The following is a 23540-nucleotide window of genomic DNA, read 5'->3' as shown; positions in this document are numbered from 1 at the left end:
GAGAATACGAGGCAGCAGTTAAGCTAGGTTTTGGAAAATTTATAGTATTTGTCAAGAGGTAACTACCTAAAAGTGGTACCTAATTGTGGGTTTTCAGTTCGGTCGCCAAATTCTGGAATCACTATGGACACATTCAGTCTGTAAGAGGTTTTTATTGACCAGCCAGTTCACCCTAGCCTGAATCAAAAAGTTATCGACTTCTTGTCGGCGTGTTATTGTTTCGTTAGTGATGATTCATCGGTTTGTTATGAACCAGATACCGAATAAAACATCACTATAACGACACATCTGTTACACGTCGATATTAAGCCGATATGAAACCAATAGGAAGCCGATGACTGGCGATAACAAGGCGATAAATAACCGATACTCGACGATGATAATTCGTTTACGACAGTAAAACAATAACTTGTCGAACTTTACGAGTACTTGATACTCAAGTTTTTTTTTTCCTTTTTCTCTCTTAACAAATATGACACACTAAAATAATCACTTTGTGTCGAATTTTAACTAATTAAAACTTTTTTTACAACTATTAAAGTTTTTTCATGCATTTAAATTGTAATTGTATAATTTTGCTATTTTGTATTTTTGTATTCAAAATAAATCTTATGCAATACTGCTTTTTTTTAATATTTTATCCCAACTTTTCTTTTGTTTCTTGATTAGTTGTTTATGGTAAATTATTTTTGTACAATACCATAAAATTAAAAAAAATAATAATGAAAACTTAAATGTTTATTTTTTATCTCAAATACTTTTATCTTTCTTTAAGTTTTTTTTTCAACATATTAATGCTTTTTAAATGCTACCGTGAAATACAAATTTATTTTATTTTTATTTTCTTTCCACCTCTTTATGCATTGTTTAATCGTCTATAGTCCAAAAAACAACGATGCTTATTTAAAAAAAATATTTATGTATAAACACGCTACAGCAATTGAATGATAACAATCGAATTTCATATGAAATTGTGACAATTGAAAGCGCATTTTTCGGCTCTTGCCAACATGGCCACATTAATATGTTATAACTATTGTTTTAGGTATATTAAATTTATTTACGTTACACATGCGCACATTTATATGTCCTTAAAAAGTTTCTTGGAAATTATGTTGAAAAAGATATAAACTCATAAGTTACACGGCAACTGGCTGCTACTGAGAGATCGCCACTGGGCATCTGGTAATCGGTTGCTGTCTAAAATTGTGGCTACATATGTTGTTGTTGGCAGGTGAGTTATGCGCGTAAACATTAAACGTTTATTTGGTGAGAATTTGTGTATGGGAAATGAAAAATGTGTAATGTAAAAATTTCTGACCTTTACAATAGGGCAAAAGTTGAGATCAGTAGGTGATTAAATATTTCTAAATTTGTGAGGAATAAGAATAGAAATTAGATGACAATTTAAGTAGCAAAAAAAAAAAAAAAAAAACATAATATTAGAAAGGCATAGGCATATTGAATGGGAATAAAGAATAGAAGATAAAGGTAGAAATGAAATTCTTAATAATGTTAACAAAAAAATCTCTAAATATTTTCGAATGTTTAACCCTAAAGGCATGAAAGCTCTCACAAAATGCTAACACATTGCTCTGACCTTTTTGTTAATAACAGTTAAATATTTTGCTGTTTTAGACTACTGTACTTGTTGTTTTTGTCAGCCTGTCATTTGTATATAAATAGACACATTGAAAACTGTGCGCCCCTTGAAATTTCGTGTACTGCTACTTAATAAAATAAAATAAAATATATAAAATAAAATGAAATAAAATAAAATAAATTAAAATAAGATTAAAAAAATAAAACAAAACAAAAAAATAATACAAAATAAAATATAATAAAATAAAACTAACTAAATAAAATAAAGCAAAAAAAAAAAAAACAAATACAAAAATAAAATAAAATGAAATAAAAAAAGTATTTTACCTTAAATACTAAAAAACAAAACAAAATAACAAAAAATTTAAGAAAATAAACTGAGGCAATAAAAAATAAAATAAAATATAAAAATAAATGTAAGGCGCGATAACCTCCGAAGAGATCTAAGGCCGAGCTTCTCTTCCAATTTGCGTCGTGCTCCTATTGATTTTCCCTACAAATCGGCCGGACGGTACCCTACATGTTTTATGCCGACTCCGAACGGCATCTACAAGGCAGATGAGTTTTCCTTGACAGCTTTTCATGGCAGAAATACACCCGGAGCGCTTGCCAAACACTGCCGAGGGGCGACCCCGCTTAGAAAAATTTTCTTCTAATTGAAAAACCTTATTTCTAAAACTTTTATGTTGCTTTGCCCGGGGTGTGAACCCAGGGCATACGGTGTGGTAGGAGGACCACGCTACCATCACACCACGGTGGCCGCCAGAAAAAAAAAAATAACAAAATAAAATAAATAAAATCAAACAGATTTAAATAAATTTAATAAAACAAAAAAGTAAAATAAAACAAAATAAGTTACTAAAAATAAAATAAAATAAAATGAAAAAGTTAAATAGAATGAAATACTAATTAAAAGAAGTAAGGACGGGATTGTCTTCGACTGTGCCGAAGACTTCATACTTTTCATGAATGGGGCTGAACTATAATCTTATCCCGTTTGTAATCTCCAAATAATCCAAATAATCTCCAAATAATCGGATTTATAAGATAAGAAATATATAGTGAACAGATGTACATACCTAAACGATTTTTAAGATAAATATAAAATAAATAAAATAAATAAAAAAAAATTTTTAAGTTAAACGGTTAGAAAGTAATTAGGTAGGTCCTAGGTACTAGTTATCACACTCCTTATCAATCTATGGCGTTGACCAGACAATTAAATAAAAGCGTTGGGCGCGTGAAATTTCTAAAAATGTTAGGCGTAGCATAACCTGATTAAGGTTCAGTTGGTTTTACTTATGACTATCAATAGAAATATGACGCGTCCAACGCTTTTATTTAATTGTCTGATCAACGCCATAGATTGAAAAGGAGTGTGACGACTAGTACCTAGGACCTACCTAATTATTCCGTATTATTATTACTTCATGTAAGTATTGTTTTCAATAAAACCGTTTAACTTAAAATTTTTTTTTTTTTATTTATTTCATTTTCAAGTTTTTAGTCTTTATTTAATTGCCTATTATTTCTCATTCTATTTAGTTCATTTAGTGACTCATTATTACAAGGACTCTTTCCTGACAATTTGTTACAATCTAAGTCCTCAATACATAATCCTCCCAAAGACTTTACTCGACTCTGCGCAACGTATGCTTGTCCCTCCTCCAACTCCAAAATATTTTGATGTCACTTCTACCGGACTGTATGCAATATTTGTTCCAAATATGAGCCAAATCGGGCATCATAGGTCGCTTTCTATTCATGTATGTATTATGTGTTCCAAATATGGACCAAATCAAATCGGACCACAAATACGATTTTTGTGAATATCTCGATCCTTGCGCCACCCAGCGGCGATTTTTTTGATAGGTCGCTTTCTATTCTTGTGTGTATTATGTGTTCCAAGCATGAGCCAAATCGGACCACAAATGCGAATTTTGCGAATATCTCGATTCTTGCGCCACCTAGCGGCGATATTTTTCTTATTATTGCATTGTCATCGGGTTCTGAACTACATTCCAAGTTTCAAGCTTGTAGCTTATCGGGAAGTTACTTAAATTTTAATTAAAAGATTCGTTCACAACGGCCGTGCATGCGGCCGTGCGGCCTGCCTGTCAAGTCAACCTAAATAAAACCGTTTAAAAATGGGAAAAAACCCCTTATTTGAAAGATCGGTTGTATGGGATATATATTATATATAGCTCCGATCGAAATGATTTTTACAGGAAATCTTCTATGATATATTGGAATATATATCACTAAGTTTCACGTTTTTATATTGGATACTAAGGGAGAAATGGCCAAAAATCTTTGTATCTGAACGATCGGTTGTATGGGATAGGTATATACTAGGCTGGGTCGATTTGTGGGGAGGCAAAAAAATCGCCCATTGCTCTGTGAAAATCATATTCTAGGGATCAAAATAAGAAACTTTGCCGAAGGAACCATACCTCTAAAACGAATTCTGATGTCCCCTCCTTTGGGTCGTAGGGACAAATTTTGAAAAATCCAACTTTGAAATGCCTATGTTTTTTTCTTTTTGGAGTTTATTTTTCTCTTTAGAAATTTATTTAGTCAGAACATATGTAAATGAAAAAATGAATTTAACTTAGTAATAGAAAAGAAATTTAAAAAAATTATTAGAAATTAGCGTTTTTACAACCCCCTTTTAAAACCAAGGCATCACTGTGATGCATTTGCATGTCGTAAACATAGTTGTGTGGGTTTTTTATTCAACCGTTTTAAAAAATGAAGATATCACTGTGACACAATTGCAGATCGTAAAATTGCTTGTTGTTTTTTTTAAGCCACCACAAGACACAGCAGGTAGAATTGAAATTGCCCCTACCCAAAAGTTCGACCCAAAGGGGGGGGGGGGGGGGGACATCAGAATTCGTTTCAGAGGTATGGTTCCTTCGGCAAAGTTTCTTATTTTGATCCCTAGAATACGATTTTCACAGAGCAATGAGCGATTTTTAAATCGACCCGCCCTAGTATATACTATATACATATAGCTCCCATCAAAGTGACTTTTTCAGGAAATCTTCTATAATATATTAAAATATATATCACCGAGTTTCACGTTTATACTTTCTAAATTAAGGAAGAAATGGCCAGAAATCTTTCTATCTGAACGATCGGTTGTATGGGATATAACTATATATAGCTCCTATCAAAGTGATTTTTTCAGAATATCTTCTATGATATATTAGAAAATATATAACCGAGGTTCACGTTTATACTTTCTAAATTGCGGCAGGAATGACCAAAATCGTCTTATCTGAACGATCGGTTGTATGGGAGATATAGTGGTCCGGATCCGACAAATGTCTAATATAATACAAAAATACATCCTTGTGCCAAATTTCATTGAGATATCTCAAAATTTGAGGGACTAGCTTGCGTTCAAACAGACAGACGGACGGACGGACGGACATGGCTATATCAACTCAGTTCGTCGCCCTGAACAATTCGGTATACTTAATGGTGAGTATATCTTCTATATTTCTCAACGTTACAAACATCGGACCAAAGTTAATATACCATTTCATGTTCATGAAAGGTATACAAATAAAATGAGCATAGGAATGGAAAGGAGATAAAAGGAAATGAAAGGAAAGGCAAGCCAAGGAAAGTTAGGAAAGTGATGGCAATAAAAGGAGAGGAAGAAAGGGAAGAAAAGTAAAGGAAAGAAAAGAATATGAAAGGAAGGAAAATGAGGATGAAAGGAAAAAGCAAAGGAAAGTGGAGGTAGTGTCGCGTGTAGTGGTTGAATTTAAACTACTGCGTGAACCCCAGTTATATTGATAAACACACAAAATGAAAGGAGCATTTTCTACTTTCTACGTGCTGTGTCCCATCCCTAAGTCCATTTAGCTTGAAAACCCACATCATGTCAAAACATTTCAATTTTAGCAAACATTTTTAAAGATTTTTAGCTATTTATTTCAGTTTTAAGGGATGCTCGAGTCAACGGCCCTTTATTTCGGTCATCAGTGCTTTTTTGGTCGGCTCAGTGAACCATTTGACCATGCGAACTGGGGTGTTGCGTTCGTCTGCTCAGTTTATATAATATATTCAGCAGTTTTTAAAAATATATTTTAATTTTATAACATACTTACTTAAATTACATAAATTACGAAAGTTTCAGCAAAAAGATTTTTTTTCTTAGCCGTGAAATCAATACATACCTGCAAAGAAAATACAAGAAAAATATTTTTAATTAGTTTTATTGCAAAAATAAATAATTAAGTTATATTTATTTGTAATTAAATGCAAACTTCTTTTTGTATGTACAGTAGAGAGCACGAAAAAAGAAGTCGATATTCGATATTTAAAAAAAACTTCGAATAATTATGTAATTGACATTATGTAAACGAAACCGAATAAAGCATTGTTTTAAATACAATACAACTGATCAAGTTCTCTTGAATGAGCCAAAAAATATTCCTCACAATTTGGGTTTGAAAATATGGAGTATGTATATACCAAAATTGTGTATAAAAGAATAGCACCAAAAGGAAATACTTAGAGTCAATTTACAAAGCGTGCCGGGTGGGGTTCAGAAGAATGAGAGGACCGAGTTCAAAACTTATAAACCGAAAAGCTAGCTCATAAAGAAGTGAAATTAAGAAACATGTCCTAGTAATAGTCGCAGTGTGAAACTTTTGTAATTTGAAAACCCAGTCAGATAAAAATTTTCAAAAATCAACGCAAATTATGAGAGATCTATTAGACTTAAATTCAGAGAAAACCAAATAAAAAGTTCGAAAGTTTTGTAAAACTTTCTGGAGTTTGGGATTTCTTCCGAAAACTCTTTTACGGTTGGCTTGCATAGTTTCGGTTACAAAAATTATAGAAGTAAAATATCGAATATAAAAAAGAGAATTTAGTAGACGAAATTTGATAAAAACTTCCACAACTATTTTTACGTTCGCTGCTGTATATGAGTCATTCTGCATTAAACTGGAAAATTTATATTTTTTTAAATATATTTTTAATTAAAAAGCCGCATAAAGTTGTTTTCCCATACTTCTTTAATACTTTAACCTTACTGTTGTGAGTAATGGATGATTAAAATTTTTTAAAGAGAAACCGAGGGTTAATTCTTGGACAGAATCCACTCAGGAGATTGAAACTATGTGATCAATGTTGGTGAGATATTGAAGATCAAAGACGAAGGCCGGACTGCCTGAGATAAAGGCTTTCGTTGGATCTAGTGGTGGGAGAAGTGGTAACTTAAGATCCTAAAAAATATAAAAACGTACCTGAGTAAAAGGCTAATCAGGCCATGATTTTACCCGCCAGTTATATCTGAGCGCAAACTAGCCTCTTACCGTAGCTATGACAGTAATCTAAGTACTTAAGTCTGACATAAAATGCAGGAAAATAAAACAATGTATGGAAGCAAAACGAAAAACCACAATAGTAATACCAACAACAATAAGTACAGTATTATACAAAATCAAGCACAAAAATGTACATATAAGTAAAACAACAATCAGTCGACATTTATACGTTTGATCTCTTGCCGTACAGAACGGTAGTCCATTCTAATCTCCCGCTGCACTTCTTGCTGTTATTTTAATTGTTGTTGCCTCTTTTAAGTGCACTACTAATGTTTCTGGCGTTGTAGTTGCTGTTTTCGTAGCAACAACCAACTACCGCATTGACAGCAACTTGTCGCTTATGCGTATTTATTGTCAATGTTTTTCTCAAAAGCATTTACAACATTTTCGAAATTTTCCATGCTTTGCCACAACGAAGAAGATTCTATGCGCAAACTTAAGCAACACAAATGCAGCAAATATTTCATTCACTTCCTTCATTGTTGAGAATTTTAAAAATTTTATACTGTTGCTGTTGTTGTTAATAAATATTTTGTATTGTTTTTTGTTGTTTTTGGTTATTCAGCATACCAATAAAAAGGTGGCACATAAAATACGATGCAATCGACTTTAAATTGCAACAATTAGCTGCCGCTTAGTGGGCAGAGTATGAAAACGAACAATGCAAAAACAGCATTTTTATGTTTTTTGTTTAGTTTCTTTCATTTAGAAAATCTAAACGGTAAGGCGGGCGACAGAGTGCTCGGGCTAGTACCTTAATGGTTCTTTGTTATCAGAACGTACCAGATACATATATGTATATGCGGCAAAGGACCATCAACATCGATACACTCCCTAAAGCCTTCTGGAAATGTCTTTATCTTAATACAACAACAACAACAGAGTGCTCGCTATGCACGACAAGAAGCAATATTTATTTTCATATATTTTACAAGCTTCAAACGTTTCTAGGACTCTGACATCTTTTAGAATTTTCCATAAGAAATAATTTCCATAGCCTTCTATCGTTTTATTATAACAACGCTTCTCGCGTCCACTCTGTCGTCAGGCTAAGGAAATACAAAAGAAAGTAGCAAAAGTTGTTTTGTGCCGTACTGTGCAGAGTATGACAACAAACCAAACAAAACCAGCATTCGATAATTTTTGCTAGTTTAATTGTGTGTTGTTGTTGTTAATAAATATTTTATATTTTACAGTGGTTGTTGGTTATTCAGCATATCTAGCTGCCGCTCTGTACAGATTGTGAAAACAAACAATGCAAAACAGCATTTGACGTTTCTTGTTTAGTACATTCATTTAGTAGAGCTAAGCGATAAAAAGATACAAATCAAGGTAATGGTAGCTTGAGTTCAAATCTTACGAACTTTTAAAAGGACGCAGCTGCGAATCAAGAAAGTTATGTTATGAAAACAATATTCAAGCGTTTGGACGTCGTCTTACATTGTTATTATGCAGATGGGGAGTTCTTGAATTAAAGGTACCGCAGGCTTCGGTGCACGGTTTAATGAACGAGCTCGAGAAAAAACAAAAGAAGTTGAGTACCAATTCATTCTGAGTTGTTTTCAGCATAATTTTTTCACTATTATTTCAGAATAATATTTAAACTATGTTCGGAGCTGTTGCGCTTGTATATCAACTAATATGGATCTAATTGCATCTTTTTCCCTGTGGATGAACTGTATCGCATATTCTTTGACTATTTTGGGACTACTTCAGTACCGTCTCCTGAAAATATTGGGATGACTTTATAATCATTTTGGGACTATATCGGAACCGCCTCGAAACAATTTCAGGATCGCTTCAGGACTATTTCGAAACCATTTCAGGACAATTACAGGCTCGCGGTAGAATCGTTTCGAGACTATTTCAGGACGGAATCGGTAAAATTTCAGGATCACTTCGGAATTAGTGTAGGTATCATTTCGCTAAAACTTCAGAATCATTTCGAGATTGTTTAAAAACAATTTTCGGACAGTTGAAGAACTCTTTCGGGTACGCTTTTGGACTACTTCTGGAATTATTTCGAGATTGTTTTGGAACAATACAGAATACTTTCAGGACAGTTACAGGATCACTTCCGGATTACACTGTGTTTATGATATTTTTATAGAATTCACATGCTAACTTGCGCACGTCTTCATAAAAAGCCTAATCTCAATCCTTTTTGTATACCGCGCCTAGTTATATGTAAGAACTCATCGGGGTTAATATAATATTCTGTTTTATAGTTTTTTTATAAATCTTTTTTGTTTTTGCTACAATAGAGTTGCCTTTTGCGGTCGCGTCAACAAACCACACGCTTGGCTGATTTCAATAATAGGCGCTGCTACTTGGCTTTGCCGGCAGCTGATGCAGTCAGTTCATAGGTAAAGTAAGCACTCAGTCAGTCAGTCAGACTGTCAGCTAAGCTACAGCGGTCAGTTGCCAAGCAATAGCAGTGCAAAGGTGATGGCCAATGTTGACCACATTGCCAACCGCCAACTACCAACTAACCGCCAACTGCGAACTAGAATAACAACGCCACTTTCACCCCTGCCTTCTTTGCCCTTCTTACTTATCGCACAACTTGGTGGCAATGGCAAAAGTTTAATTCTTAACCAAATAGAACAAAGGCGTTAAGTTCCGCAGCTGTGCTGTTGACTGCTTGGCTGATTACCTTACGCGCTGACAATCAGTTGGCGTAACAAAAACGAAATGCAGTCAATTGTAAGAAAAAAGGGCAAACAATGGCATAAAGAACTTATTTTTAGTGGCGATCATCAAGAGCAATAAAATTTTTTTTTTTTGTTTTAGGATAAAATTTATTTTTTTTTTGCCTTACTATATTGTTTTGTATTAAAAACCACAAAATATCAAGCAATTGTAAAAGAATGATTATTGAGGTTTTTGTTGTAAATATGTACAATTGTAAGAAAAAAACAGGCGTAATTACACGCACGCCATATTTTTTTTTTTGCTTTGTAATTCCTCAAAGTGTACCATCAACAATTTTTGTCATCACCCCAAACTCATTGCTCTCTACTGTGTCTACTCTACTACTGCTGATGTGCCTCACTGTCGCATCTTCATACTACAGTTAAGCGTCATTATGTTGACCTATAAAGCTTAACTTTCCACTTGAACATTAATAGAAATTTTCCGTAAAACTTACAATTAACCAAATTTCATAGCAAAGGGCCTGAAGTGTCTTTTAATTTTGTGCTCTCATTCATTTGGTCTGCCATATAAGGAAGTGATACAAAGTTTATGGTCTAATTGCGCAAATTAACTATGACAATTTTAAGAGTTTCAAATCTTAAACTTGCAGCGAGGGGCGCAAACAAAGTCAGCTATAATCAGCTATCAAATATGTATTATCTTGCGATATACTTTCGTAATTTCGTCCGAAAGTGTTGCAGTGTGTAAGTTGTAATTTAAATTTGTAAATTGTCTAACTACACTTATTATTTCTCTTACAGAGTCTTCAAATTTGTTGCAATCCTATTGCTCATTACCAAAAACTAATGGCGTTTAATTAAATTTATATTAGCCGTTCGCATTTGTAACAACAAATCGCCTGCAAATGCATCAAGGAAATTTGAGCTTCGAAAATATTAACAATTATCAAGACTATCTTTTTCTTTACACATCCTTTGACCCATCTTAGCCAAAACGGGCCCATCGTAGGAAAACGGCGACCTGTAGTATGATATGACCATAACGCATAACAGCCTAAGTCCTATGTAAAAGTATAGGAGTGAGGCCGTATTTTCCTGGAGACTATCGTATATATCATATATATGTATATTATTTCTAATTGCTGTTTTTATCTAAGGGTCCCTTTTTCGCTCTTATTTGGAAACCAAATCTATAAATAAAGTTTTGGTTGTAAAAATGGAGATTCGAGCGATATTTGGGCATTTTGGTCGTAGTGCTTTTTTTTTTTAGCTATATTTTATTAAAATAATTTGTTAAAAATAAACGATTGTGGGCACACAAAGAAATCTATTTGTACTATGGCACTATTGTGAATATTTGCAGTGCATTACAGGCAGTTGCTACCATACGCTAGATGGCAGCGCAAGCTGTAAGTTTTAATTGATTGATAGAACAGCCGATTTCTGTTGATATTTGATAAGAGACTTTTATATTGGTTGAGCAAGATGCGCGGTCGCCGCGGTGTGATGGCAGCGTGCTCCGCCATCCACACTGAAGATCCTGGATTCACGCCCCGGGAAAAGCAACATCAAAATTTTAGAAATAAGGTTTTTCAATTAGAAGAAATTTTTTCTAAGCGGGGTCGCCCCTAGGCAGTGTTTGGCAAGCACTCCGAGTGTATTTCTGCTATGAAAAGCTCTCAGTGAAAACTCATCTGCCTTGCAGATGCCGTTCGGAGTCGGCATAAAACAAGTAGGTCCCATCCCGCCAATTTGTAGGAAAAATGAAGAGGAGCACGACGCAAATTGGAAGAGAAGCTCGGCCTAAAATCTCTTCGGAGGTTATCGCGCCTTACATTTATTTTTTAAAATGCGCCCGGGTCCGGCTCGTATTTTAATAAAATGTTGCATACTTTTCTGTGCATATTATAGTGTTTTCGATATTTTTGGCGATGGAGTTTTAGCGTAAGCGAAGGTTGGAATTTAGAGCCTGGTAACCGATGTCCAGAGAATGCTAAGATTATGCAGGGAACACTTTCTCTGTGCTCCTAAGTGGAGAGAGCGATGAATCACCCGCTATGGATGGAATTAATGTTCCCCCACCCAACTATGACGAAGTCGGAAAAGCAATAACCAGATTAAAAAATAAAAAGGCGGCGGGCGGTGATGTATTGCCTGCAGAGCTATTCAAATAGGGCCGCACGGAGTTGGTAAGACGCATGCATCAACTTCTATGCAAAATGTGGTCGGACGAGTGCATGCCCGAAGACTGCGCAAACTATCGCGGAATCAATCTTCTTAGCATCGCATATAAGGTCGTGTCAAGCGTATTGTGCGAAAGATTGAGGCCCACCGTGAATCGGCTGATTGGACCTTATTAGTGCGGCTTCAGACCTGACAATACTGAAAAAAGAATTGACACACATCACCTCTTCGTCGATTTTATAGTCTTCGCCAGCGCGAAAGGGAGCTGCCAATATGCTGTTATGTCTGAATTCGATTTCCCGGTAAAAGGCTTAATCAACACATCAGTATTGAAACCCAGCGAAGAATCGGCCTTGCCAATAAATGCGACTTTGGACTAGGTAGGCAATTGAAAAGTAAAGTCCTCTATCTCGGCAAGCGAAAATCCTGCTCTACAAGTGACTTATCGTACCCGTCCTGCTATAGTGTGCAGAAGCATGGACCATGCCAACATCAGGTGAGGCGGATCTGAGAGTGTGCGACAGAAAAGTACTTCGAAAGGTTTACTGGCCTCTACGCGTCGGTGACGGCGAATAATGCAGCGAATTAAAACACAGAGACTATGTAAGTTAGATCATGTTATGCGAATGAAAGATGATGCTTCGGCTATGAAAGTATTCTATTTGGAACCCGCCTACAGCAACAGATGAAGAGGGCGACCCCCACACCGCTGGATGGACCTGGTGGAAAATGATTTAAACGTAACAAATTGGCGGCAGTTGGCCCAACAAAGAAACGAATGGTGCGACTTGTTGGACGGCAACAACAATTAAAACAATTAAGTGCCAATTAAGTAAGTAAGTAAGTAAATAAACAAGATTCCAAAATTGTTTTAAAACAAAACAAAAAAGTTTAAATTTGCTACTGAAAATCTAAAATTTGAAGCAGAATTGCTGTTTCGTTTCGTTTTATTTAGGGGAGCTAAGCATTTCTTTTCAGAACATTCAGGCCTGTTCTGAATTCCGATTCCGATCAATTTTTTCGGAATCGAAATGGATTGGTGTTCTCAATTTCGATTCCGACCAAAAATTATCGGTTTGAAAAGTATTGCCTCTGAGCAGTCGGAATGAAAATTAATTGGCAGATTATACACAAATGTTGCGATATTTGTCTTTCAAATAATTTTTTTTTAATTCTTCATTTTATTTGGAAGAGTTGTATGTATTTCTTTGTTTAAATTTGAGTTAAATTGGCATAATAAATCTTTCTTTAAAAACTTCTATCAAGAAATCTATTAGGCAAACAAATCGATGCTGATCGAAATGAAGTCGACCTGTTCTGAATTCCGATCAAGCGCATTTTTATGATTCGCACGCACAATAGCACGTCTTCTTGCGTCTGCGTATCCAAAAACCATATCTGCAGGCATTTTTTAATTAAAATAAAATTTTATGATACTTAAAACAAAACACATAAACAAAAACAGCTGATTAAACTGGTTACCGAATCGGAATGAAAACGATTCGAAATCGACTTCGAATCGATTTTTTACAATCGGAATTGACAACACCAAATAGAAACCGAGTCGAAATCAATGTCGTTTTACTTTTCATTCCGAGTCGGAATTCAGAACAGGCCTGATTGTGGTATTTTGTTCTTTGGGTGCATACAACTCTGATTCGGACAACATCTACAGAAAATTTTCCGACGGATCGCATAGCTTTTATTCTTATTCGAATTGCTTGTGTAAACTTCTATGGTTTAAAATTGATACCATATAAGATATAGTTTAAACCCAATTTCGCTTTGCTAAATTTTTAATCGTGTATCTTTAGTTCTATTATAGCAAAAGATCTTGATTTATATCGCCAACTTAGCTCATTTGGCGGCCTTTGAAAGTCGTTTGAACAGAATGATATCAGCTTTTAATTTTAGCAATTGTTATCTAGAGGAAACTTGTCATTAGCGAAAGCTATTATTATTCCAAATTTATCATTTTTTATACATACATGCGATACATATTTCCCTTAATTGGTGACGCGCATAAATATAATTAATTAAAATGTATTTCAACCATTAGCTGATAATAGAATTGAAATTGAACTACCTTTGCTTTCAGCAAGCTTTTTATGCAGGTGGAGCTGATAATAAATATATACTAAAAATATATGCATAAATTTTTTGATAATTAAAAAAAATAGCTTATTCATATAAACATACGAACGATCACGAACGATGTGATAATCAAAAGTTTGTACACCTGCGAAAAGAAAAATTGCAGTGGCAACTGTTATCAAATTTTGTCCATTGGAACTCCTATTTTTTCATATTTGATATTTTAAGAAAAAACTTCAATGAATTTTGTAGCTGAAACTGTGTAACCAAAATCAAAAGAGCGTTTTCAAAAAGTAAAATAAATTCGCTTAAACTATACGAAAATTTCGAACTTTTACTTAGAGTTTTCTGAATATTTTTGAGCATGCATTTTTGTAGTCCCTTAATTTTTGGTCTAACAAAGTGCAAGTTATATACCTCTCAACACTCGCATTGATTTTTGACAACTTTTTTTGAAAGGCATTTCAGCATCTCGTAAATTAAAAGATAATGTTCACACTTTGGAGAAAAAATTGTCAAAAATCAATACGAACTTTGAGAGATATATAACTTGCACTTTGTTAAATCAAAATTTATTGGACTACAAAACTACATGCTCAAAAATATTCAGAAATACTCTAAGCAAAAAGTTTGAAATTTTCGTTAATTTTTCTCGAACTTTCGAATCTTTTCGAAAACGGTTTTGGCACAGTTAAAAAAGAAAATTTCAATTGACGAAATTTGATTAAAATTGCCACTGCTATTTTTCTGTTCCCTACTGTTTGTAAAAAAAATATTCGCATTTATAGGCCTTAGTTACATCACACTTTTGATGATACTTGAAATTATCAAATGCGATCAAGTTGATTGACGTTAGTGTTTTGCTAGTGTAAACAAAACAAAAAATATGAATATGATTGCAAAAAAATAAAACATGTCAACAAATAAAATACTTTGTATGCATTTAAAGTTCAGAATCAAAAGAATAATTGCGCATAAATAAATTTAAGCAATACGAAAAGTAAACAAAGAAATCAAATTTAATTAAATTCAATATCGCATTCGTACTTCATTTTTAATGCATTTTGTTCAAGGAAAAAGACGACCTTGAGTGTTTAAGGTGAAACAATTATTATTTTACTAAAGCTAAGTAGATACTCTTATATATATAAAAGTAATCACCAACACATGCATATTAGGATGGTCTTTAATAATCGAATATACGATTTTTTCCAGTGTCAGCCTTTCAAACGGTCATATTAACGGCAAAAATATCACATGCAAATTTCGGTCCCGATTCGAGACGGTTATATAGAGGTCAAAGTCGTATAGAGGTCAAAGTGCGACATCACTTAATCATCTTCAAAGGGAACCAAATATTATGTGTGATATTTATGTCCATAGTTTTACCGTTTGAAGGGGAAAGACTGGAAAAAATCGGTACTTTAGATTTATAAGGACCACCCTCATGTACATACATATGTATGAACACATAAGTAACTATGATAGAAAAAAGTTATTTCTTATGTCATCGATTTTTTGTGTAATTTAATTTAGCAAAAAGTGACTAAGACTTTTCTATGATTGGCTGTTGCGCTGGCAGAATTCACTCTGTCCATTACGAATCATGTAAAAGCTTATCAGCTGATACCTAATAAGTTAATTAAAGAATCAAAACATAAATTTTTTTGCTCGAAATTGGCATGTGAAAAAATTGCTGAGATCATCAATAAGTGAGTAACAAGTGTCCCCCTCCAGCGGGTTAGGGGGTCAGAATATACCCGCGGTCGGTATGCCTGTCGTAAGAGGCGACTAAAATACCAGATTCAAGGGGCTGTGTAGCGCAACCCTTCAGGTTGCCAGCGTAATATATAGCTTCTCCAAACCCAATTGTCAACCTCACCTATGCGCGGCGAATCCTGTTTCAGACGAGGCTCTGGCGACCCCAAGCTCCTCATGGAACTTGGGGGTGGGGAGGGAGGATGTGGCCTGAAGGTTTAATGTGGCCACATAAATCGTTCACGAGATGGTCGGGCTAGCATCTTAATGGTGCTGTGGTACCGGAGCGTACCGGATCTGTATCCGGCGAAGGACCTTTACATCGATAACACTCCCCAAAACCTTCGGGGAGCAACCTTATCGCTACAACAACAACAACAACAACAACAACAACAACAACAACAACAACAACAGTAACAAGTATCACTTGATGATATGCCAATTTTAAAATGTTCGAAATATTTATTTATGTAGGCGAAATACAATGAATCTCACCGTAGATAAATAAGATTTTTTCTCATAGATTGGTTCCTAGTTCTTCCAGGTAGTGGCTCGGAAAACAGATGTCCTAAGTGTCTCACAAATAAAAACAATGCGCGATAAACTCCGAAGAGATTTTATGCCTAGCTTCTCTTCCAATTTGTGTCGCGCTTATTTAATTTTTTTTTTAATAATTGACCGGACGGGACCTACATGTTGTACGCCGATTCTGAACGACATCCGCAAGGGCGTTTTCACTGAGAAGCTATCCATGGCAGAATAGCCGCAGAGCGCTTAACAAGTCACCACCGAGAGGCGACTCCACTTAGAAAAGCTTTTTTTCCAATTGAAAGAACTTTTTTCTATATTTTTTGATGTTGGTTTGCCCGGAAATTGAACCGGGGATCTTCAGTGTGGGAGGCGGAGCACGTTACCACCACACCACTCATAATCTAAGCAATAACCTACCAATGAACGCATACGCATCCCCTAAATACTATTCGCTAGAATTCATTGGTCAATTACCTACGTCCCGAAAAAAAAATGAATAGGAGCACTCTCTGGGCGTTTATACAGCTATCTTGGAAATTTAATTAAAATCGGTTGAGTGGAGTCTTAGGAAATGGACTTATTTTGCCTTAAATGAATACGTAGGTATGCTAACGAACGTTTTTAAGCGTTTGGTTCACGGTAAACAAATACATAACCTGCTTTTTGTAAATGTCGTTTTATTTGAACAAAGTTTTAAAACAAATATTTAAAAGTTTAATTGCATGTAATGCTTGGTTGTCACTATGCCCAATTTGACCACAAACTCGGCAATATTAATGAATACGGCTTGTCATACAACGTCAAATACGTTTGCCATCCGTTTTGACTACAAAGTGACAATTAAATTGACCAATAAGTGAAAACGGATATTGCTCAACGGTATGACAATTTTTACACTCAAATTTAATTTGCTAACATTTTATTTTCGTTTGCCAACAGGCGTCCCATCAATAAATAATGCCAAAGCGCGTGAAACCACTGGATTTAATTAAATGAATGGGCACAAAATTGATAACGCACTCCTTTATCAACTACTTGTCAGTAATGTGACATAATGGAAACACTTATGACCCCAACTGACCAGGGGTTAGCTTGAGGTTTTTGACGTCAATCATTTCGATATAATGAACAGCAAGCATGAAAAGTATTTCTCTCGAGCTAGCTAAGCCTTAAAATGTAAATAACCTTCTGTGCGAAGAGAGATGTATTGAAATACGCTTAGTTAATAATAAATTTTCATCATATGTTTCAGAATCCTTTCTCACTATAACAAAAGTATCAAATTGTATGCAGAAATATTTGGGCGAGGTGAAAAAAGTGGATGGATATATAGGGGCATTTATACCAATTTCCACAAAATAGATAATGATTTCCCAAAAAGCGTCTAGGGCCGGGTAAGGCTCACCGAAAACTTGCTCGATGCTACCAAAAAGATTGAAGCTTTAAATGGGCGCAGTCAATTATTTGTAAGCCGTCTTTGTACCGCAGTGGGTAGTGCAATGGTCTTTCGCTTCGATTACAGACTCATATTGCTTGTGGGTATTGGTAGACATATGTACCATCTAAAATTGGATCAGATATTCGGAGTCAGCATAAGAGTTCAAAGCATATATATATACAAAATTTTTTTTAAAGATTTATAAAAAACTTCTTAGAGCTTTGGTTGCCAAGTCATATGTTTACCGCATTATAATTTGGGGTTTGAATGAGACTTGTGTTACTACAGACCACATTTCATGGTAGCATTCACCTAAAATTCATAGAACAAAAAATGTATTGGAATGAGAAAATATTAAACACGTCAGTGGCACATCTGGATCCACGGTGCTTAAGTATATCAAATTGGACAATATGGATCAGAGTTGTTATGGAAATCAATTACCCCAGAATGCAATCTATGCATTCACATTCCTGGACTAATGATTTTGGATTGCAGCCTTTCTTCCTTTTTTTTGGAATAGTAAATTAATTTCTTTAGCCATTATTCAATTTTGTTAGTCCTTACTAACTACCCAGCAAAAATGCCTGCAAAAATCGCGAGTATTCCATGCATGTATGTATGGAGTACTCACTATGGACCAAGCGAGTGCTCCAAAATTAACCAAAATGCATACAAAAAATATGGTCCAGTTAACATTGCGATGTCCTAGGACTGGACCATATACTCCAGCTCCGCATTACATCAGAGTAATCCATGGAGTACCCACCGTCCAATAAACATCTTGTAGTGATTACAATCGTTAAAAACGATCCATGCTCGGCTTACAATATGTTCGTGTAGAACCATGAGTTGGTCCGTTGCTGCATTACAGTGGAGTATAATGGTAAGTACTCCAGTGGACCACATGATCCAACGATTTTTGCAGGGTATTCCTTTTTGCATTCCTCATGTGGAATAATAAGATTTAAAAGAATTCCTCTTATGGAATAACAAAATTTTAAAGCATTTCGCAACTGAATAATAACATTGAAAAGCAAAAGGAATGAAAAGGATTGCGGAATGCATTCCTGCGAGTATTGCAGTTCAATGAATGCAATCCATGGAATAAAAAAAGAGAAATAAAAAAAGGGATTATTAGTCCGGAATGCAAAAAGTAATATTGACTGAAACGTTTTATTCATTATTTCAGACTAACAAAAGAGGATTGCAATTCACTGCAGTCCAATGAATGCAATCCATGGAATTAAAAAAATAGAAGAAAAAAGTGTTTATTAGTCCAGAATGCAAAAAGTAATATTGACTGAAACTTTTTATTCATTATTCCGGACTAACAAAAAAGGATTGCAATCCACTAATTAAAGGAATAATTATTCTAAATGGAATGCATTCCTTAATAACTCTGGTATGGATTATAATCTTCTTTAAAATTTCGCGTATGTTCACGTTATTTGAGGATCGAGCTGAAATATGCAAGTTTGAGCCTACCAATTGAACGTTGAGACGAGTGAGCTTCGAACTTAAAGATTTATCCAAAATTAAAATGTAGTCCCATTCCCTTACCAAGTGCTCATGCACGAATTCTTTTTTTGATTCACTCATGCAATTAGATTTCTCAATAATTAAACTAGTTAAGAAGGTTCTATAAGCATTTAATGCATATTCCGTTAACCCTCTACACTACTTCTGAGAAATGCGTCGTGGAAAATAGCTTTAGTGCATTCAATATTTAATTATTACTCAAAAGAAGTTCTATGGAAAAATGTCTAACGTATTTCCCACTTTTTAAGAAATACTAAATTACAAACAAAAGAAAAGCTTACATTTTTGCTCTCTGTGTTTTTTTAAAGGATGTATTATAATTTTTTTTTGACGACAGCTGCTTTTGCGGACAACGTCATGCAAGAGTAACCTGGGGTGGTGGACGAGTTGAAGCAACACTTTTGAACAGCTGAATGAGCGAATGAATCAATGCATAGCGAATTTGTAACACGAAAATAACAAAGGGGCATTGAAGTACTTTAAAATTTGCATACCCAAGAAGAAAGTGGTTTAGTTTGAGACTAGAACATTTGAGTTGAGTATTGGTACGATGTGGAAATAAGAAAATTGAATTTGACTGACAATTATCTGTATTCTCTATTCCAATAGAGAGATAGAAGATTGTAGCACTAAGAAATTCTGAGTCGAGTCTAAGTCTCAGAATTACCCTAATTCATTACTGTGCAAGAGTTGTTACTTCGTTAGCATTCTTCGTCTATCTATCGTTTGTAAAAGCTTTGATAGTTTTCGTAAGGTATAAATTACTCATTACCCAGTTTTTGCAGCTGGGTTTTGGTACAAAGGTATATACATATACCTATAAATAAAGACAAGTGTTACTGCGATAAAAATTGCATTAAAACAATAAAATTACTTAAAGTTGGATCATATATATTTAAGTACGCTTGGGCTTTTCCGAAGCCACATGCACATATGCGATACATTTATACCAACGTTGGAATATATAAGTGGAAGTATGCATTGCGCTTTAGTATTAGTAAATGTAAATAAAAAAAATTTTAATTCGTTCACTTTTGCATTCATTTACGAAAAAAAAGGCATAACAGAATGCGCAAGAATGCCCGCAAAAGACCATATAAAATGTTCGCCGTTGGTGTTGATATAAGAAGAGGGACGCTAATAGCGTTGTAAGCAAAATAGAGAAGCACAAAATAACTGAAAAAGTAGATAATACCCTGTAAGGCTAAAAAATTAATGTGTGAAATGACTGTGACGATTTCGAAGTATTTGAAATAATTGCGGGTTGTTGAAGCCAGCGATGGCGGAGGCCGCATTGTGTCGTCTGCATTTGAGATTAAGCGTCAATTTTTTTAGACAAAAAATCGTTCAGTTTGTCAAAGACTACAGAAATTATACACAATTATTTAAAAGTAATTCCCCGAACAGTCCAATCTATGCGTCGGCACCACCGCAATTTCCTTAAAAGAAAACAGATATGCTGAATGAGAATGCTTATTGTGAAGCTCAGTGGAAAAACTTTGAAGTTTATATGTCAACTAACAGGTGTACATACGTCTAGAAAACTAAATAAATAAAAATAAATGTAAGGCGCGATAACCTCCGAAGGGATTTAAGGCCGAGCTTCTCTTCCAATTTGCGTCGTGCTCCTCTTAGTTTTACCTACAAATTGGCTGGATGGGACCTACTTGTTTTATTCCGACTCCGAACGGCATCTGCAAGGCAGATGAGTTTTCACTGAGAGCTTTTCATGGCAGAAATACACTCGGAGTGCTTGCCAAACACTGCCGAGGGGCGACCCCCTTTCACTACCATAGGGATTATGCATCCCTATAGAAATTAAAAAAAAAACTGTCCGCCCTATTTGAATAAGCTGCGTCCCACTGGTTCTTATGAATTTTTTCCTTTCACGATCAGCTGTTATGGTTCCATCTGATGGTGCTTTTGAAAAGTGCGTATATTTACGAGTGAAAATAAACCTTTTTAGATCTAATTTGGGATTATATATCCCATCAATGTGGGTAAGGCCACAAAAAGGGAATATATCATCACATTGGTGTACAAAAATGGCACAACAGTCAATATATTTGAATAAATAATACCGATGGGTTAATGAGTCCTAAGCAACAGCTTGCTGAAACATATTATCCCAGCAGAAAATCTATTTTTCAAGGACTTTCCATCTTTTTCAAAGTGTTTCTTGCAAAGTTAGCTATCTGGGAAAATTTGCCTAATATGTGTCAGACTGCTACTTCAGGTACATTATTGAAAGGGTTAAACCATAAAATAGGTGAATATGCGCCATTTTATCGAAGGGTTACAAATGTGTCATCGGTTTTATATTAAAGCTATGTCGGTATCTATTTCGTAAAAAACGGATGAGTTATCGTTAGCGAATCGATAACCTGTCGATATTAAATCGATAACTTTTTGAAAATAAATCGATAACATTTAATTTTTTATGAAAAATCGATAACTTATCGATTACAAATCATTAACTTCTGTTACAAGAAATCGATAACTTTTCGATAAGAAATCGAAATCTTTAAGCAACAAATCGATTATTTTCGATAAAATATCGATAACTTTTTGATAAAAATTTGCTTACCTTTCGGAAATTCGCTTACTTTTCACAAGTCGAAACTTTTTTATGAAAAATCGATAACTTATCGTTTACAAATCATTAACTTCTGTTAACGATAACTTTACGATAAGAAATCGATAGCTTTACGCAACAAATCGATTATTTTCAATAAAAAAGCGATAAGTTTTTGATAAAAATTCGCTTACTTTTCGGAAAGAAATCCATAATATTTCGACTAAAAATCGATAAATTTTTGATAATTGGTAAAATTTGCTAGAACAAATCGATAATTTTTCGATAAATTATCTATCACTATTTATAATAAATCGATAACTATTCAGAGCTATTAAATAAAATTTGATAAAACATCGATCTTTATCGGAAAGAAATCAATAACGTTTCGATAACAAGTCGATGCTTTTATTTAAAACAAATCGATCACTTTTCGATAACTCGTCGATAAAAAATCAATAACTCAACAATAATTTTCGTGTGGGTAACTTTTTTCTATTGTGCATTGATTTTTATTATGTTAATCGATTTTTGTGAAATAAAAATTTTTTTTGAACTTTGAAACTTTTTGATAACACACCGATAACTTTTCGATAAATTATCTATAACTTTTTTGTAAAAAATCGTGCACTTTTCGATAACTCGTCGATAAAAAATCGATAACTGAACAATAATTTCGGTGTGGGTTACTTTTTTTACTATTGTGCATTGATTCTTATTATGTCAATCGATTTTTGTGAAATACAATTTTTTTTGAAGTGCGACTGGCTTTTCAAAACTAATAGACTAAGAAATCATATAATCTTAGCTTGGCTGGGTTTTCATTGTCTTGCAAAATATTTAAAGGCAGTTTCGATAATTCCCAACTTTGCGTTTTATTTTGGAATTTTTATCGAATTAGATGTTTCTGACATTGCTTGTCTTCTTCGTGTCTGCTTTCGATTTTCATTGATTATTATAAATTTTAAAAGTAGTATCGATTGACAATTAAATGTAATGTTTATCGATACTTTTCAATAGTTCAAACCAAATTCATTATTATTTCACATTGGTTTTTGGAGTAAATTTTTTTGAAGTTTTTTTTACTAAGAACTGGCTCGATGTTTATCGATTTGTATGGACTTCAGCGATTTTCAAAAATCTTGTATTTGTGAAAAAAAAGGTTAAAATATTTTAAAATGAAGATTACGCTCATTAATGCAACCTTGAATTGAATTTTAAATTATTTAAAAAATTAGCTGCTCTGACTTTGAAAGTTTAATAAAACTGCATAATTTATTACCCAAATAAAAGTCAGCATGTGGACGATACTCGTATAAGTAACTTCACAAAATGTGCTTAAAATTTTAAGTACCGATGTAGTTCATTGATATATGTATACTTTAAGGCAGATATACATACATTTATATAGACAGTCTTCTTTTGTACGACAACATTTGCTTTTATTGCATTTTTGACAATGGAAATTACTGCAAAATCAACAATTCCCTACTTTTGTTACCATTTTTTGTTGTTTTTTTCTTTTAATTTCGAAATAATTTTTATGTTTCCAGTGCATACCCAAATCGCATTACAAAACCACAAACAAAGAAGAGCAGAAGACGAAATGTTGTTGATATACATAAATGTGTATGTATATATGTACAAATGTACCTATGCAAACATTTATGCCATACAATTAAATTAAAATGGAAGCAGTAACCAGCAGAATTTGCTAACAGGTGAAAAAAAGAGGGCAAAAAGACTTTGTTTTGTAGGATTGTATATATTTTTATTTATATATGTTCACCGAATAGCTTATAGTTGAG

General features: G+C 34.1%; 1 protein-coding gene across 8 annotated transcripts in view; it reads right to left on the bottom strand.

Moving 5' to 3' along the window:
• Positions 1 to 23540, bottom strand: part of bbg (big bang) — a 753080-nt gene that overhangs the window by 55392 nt on the left and 674148 nt on the right. Inside the window, exon 2 of one of the 8 annotated variants that reach the window (XM_067756839.1) lies at positions 5727 to 5795. The exons of the other annotated variants lie outside the window; for them this stretch is intronic. The gene's annotated coding sequence lies outside the window, so the exon portion shown is untranslated. The remainder of the gene's footprint in view (positions 1 to 5726; positions 5796 to 23540) is intronic. 8 annotated transcript variants of the gene reach the window in all.

This window comes from Eurosta solidaginis, chromosome 5 (assembly GCF_040869045.1).
Source record: "Eurosta solidaginis isolate ZX-2024a chromosome 5, ASM4086904v1, whole genome shotgun sequence".
Taxonomy (NCBI): Eukaryota; Metazoa; Arthropoda; class Insecta; order Diptera; family Tephritidae; genus Eurosta; species Eurosta solidaginis.
The sequence above is the reverse complement of the archived record's forward strand: the minus strand, read 5'-3'. Positions and strand labels throughout refer to the sequence as shown.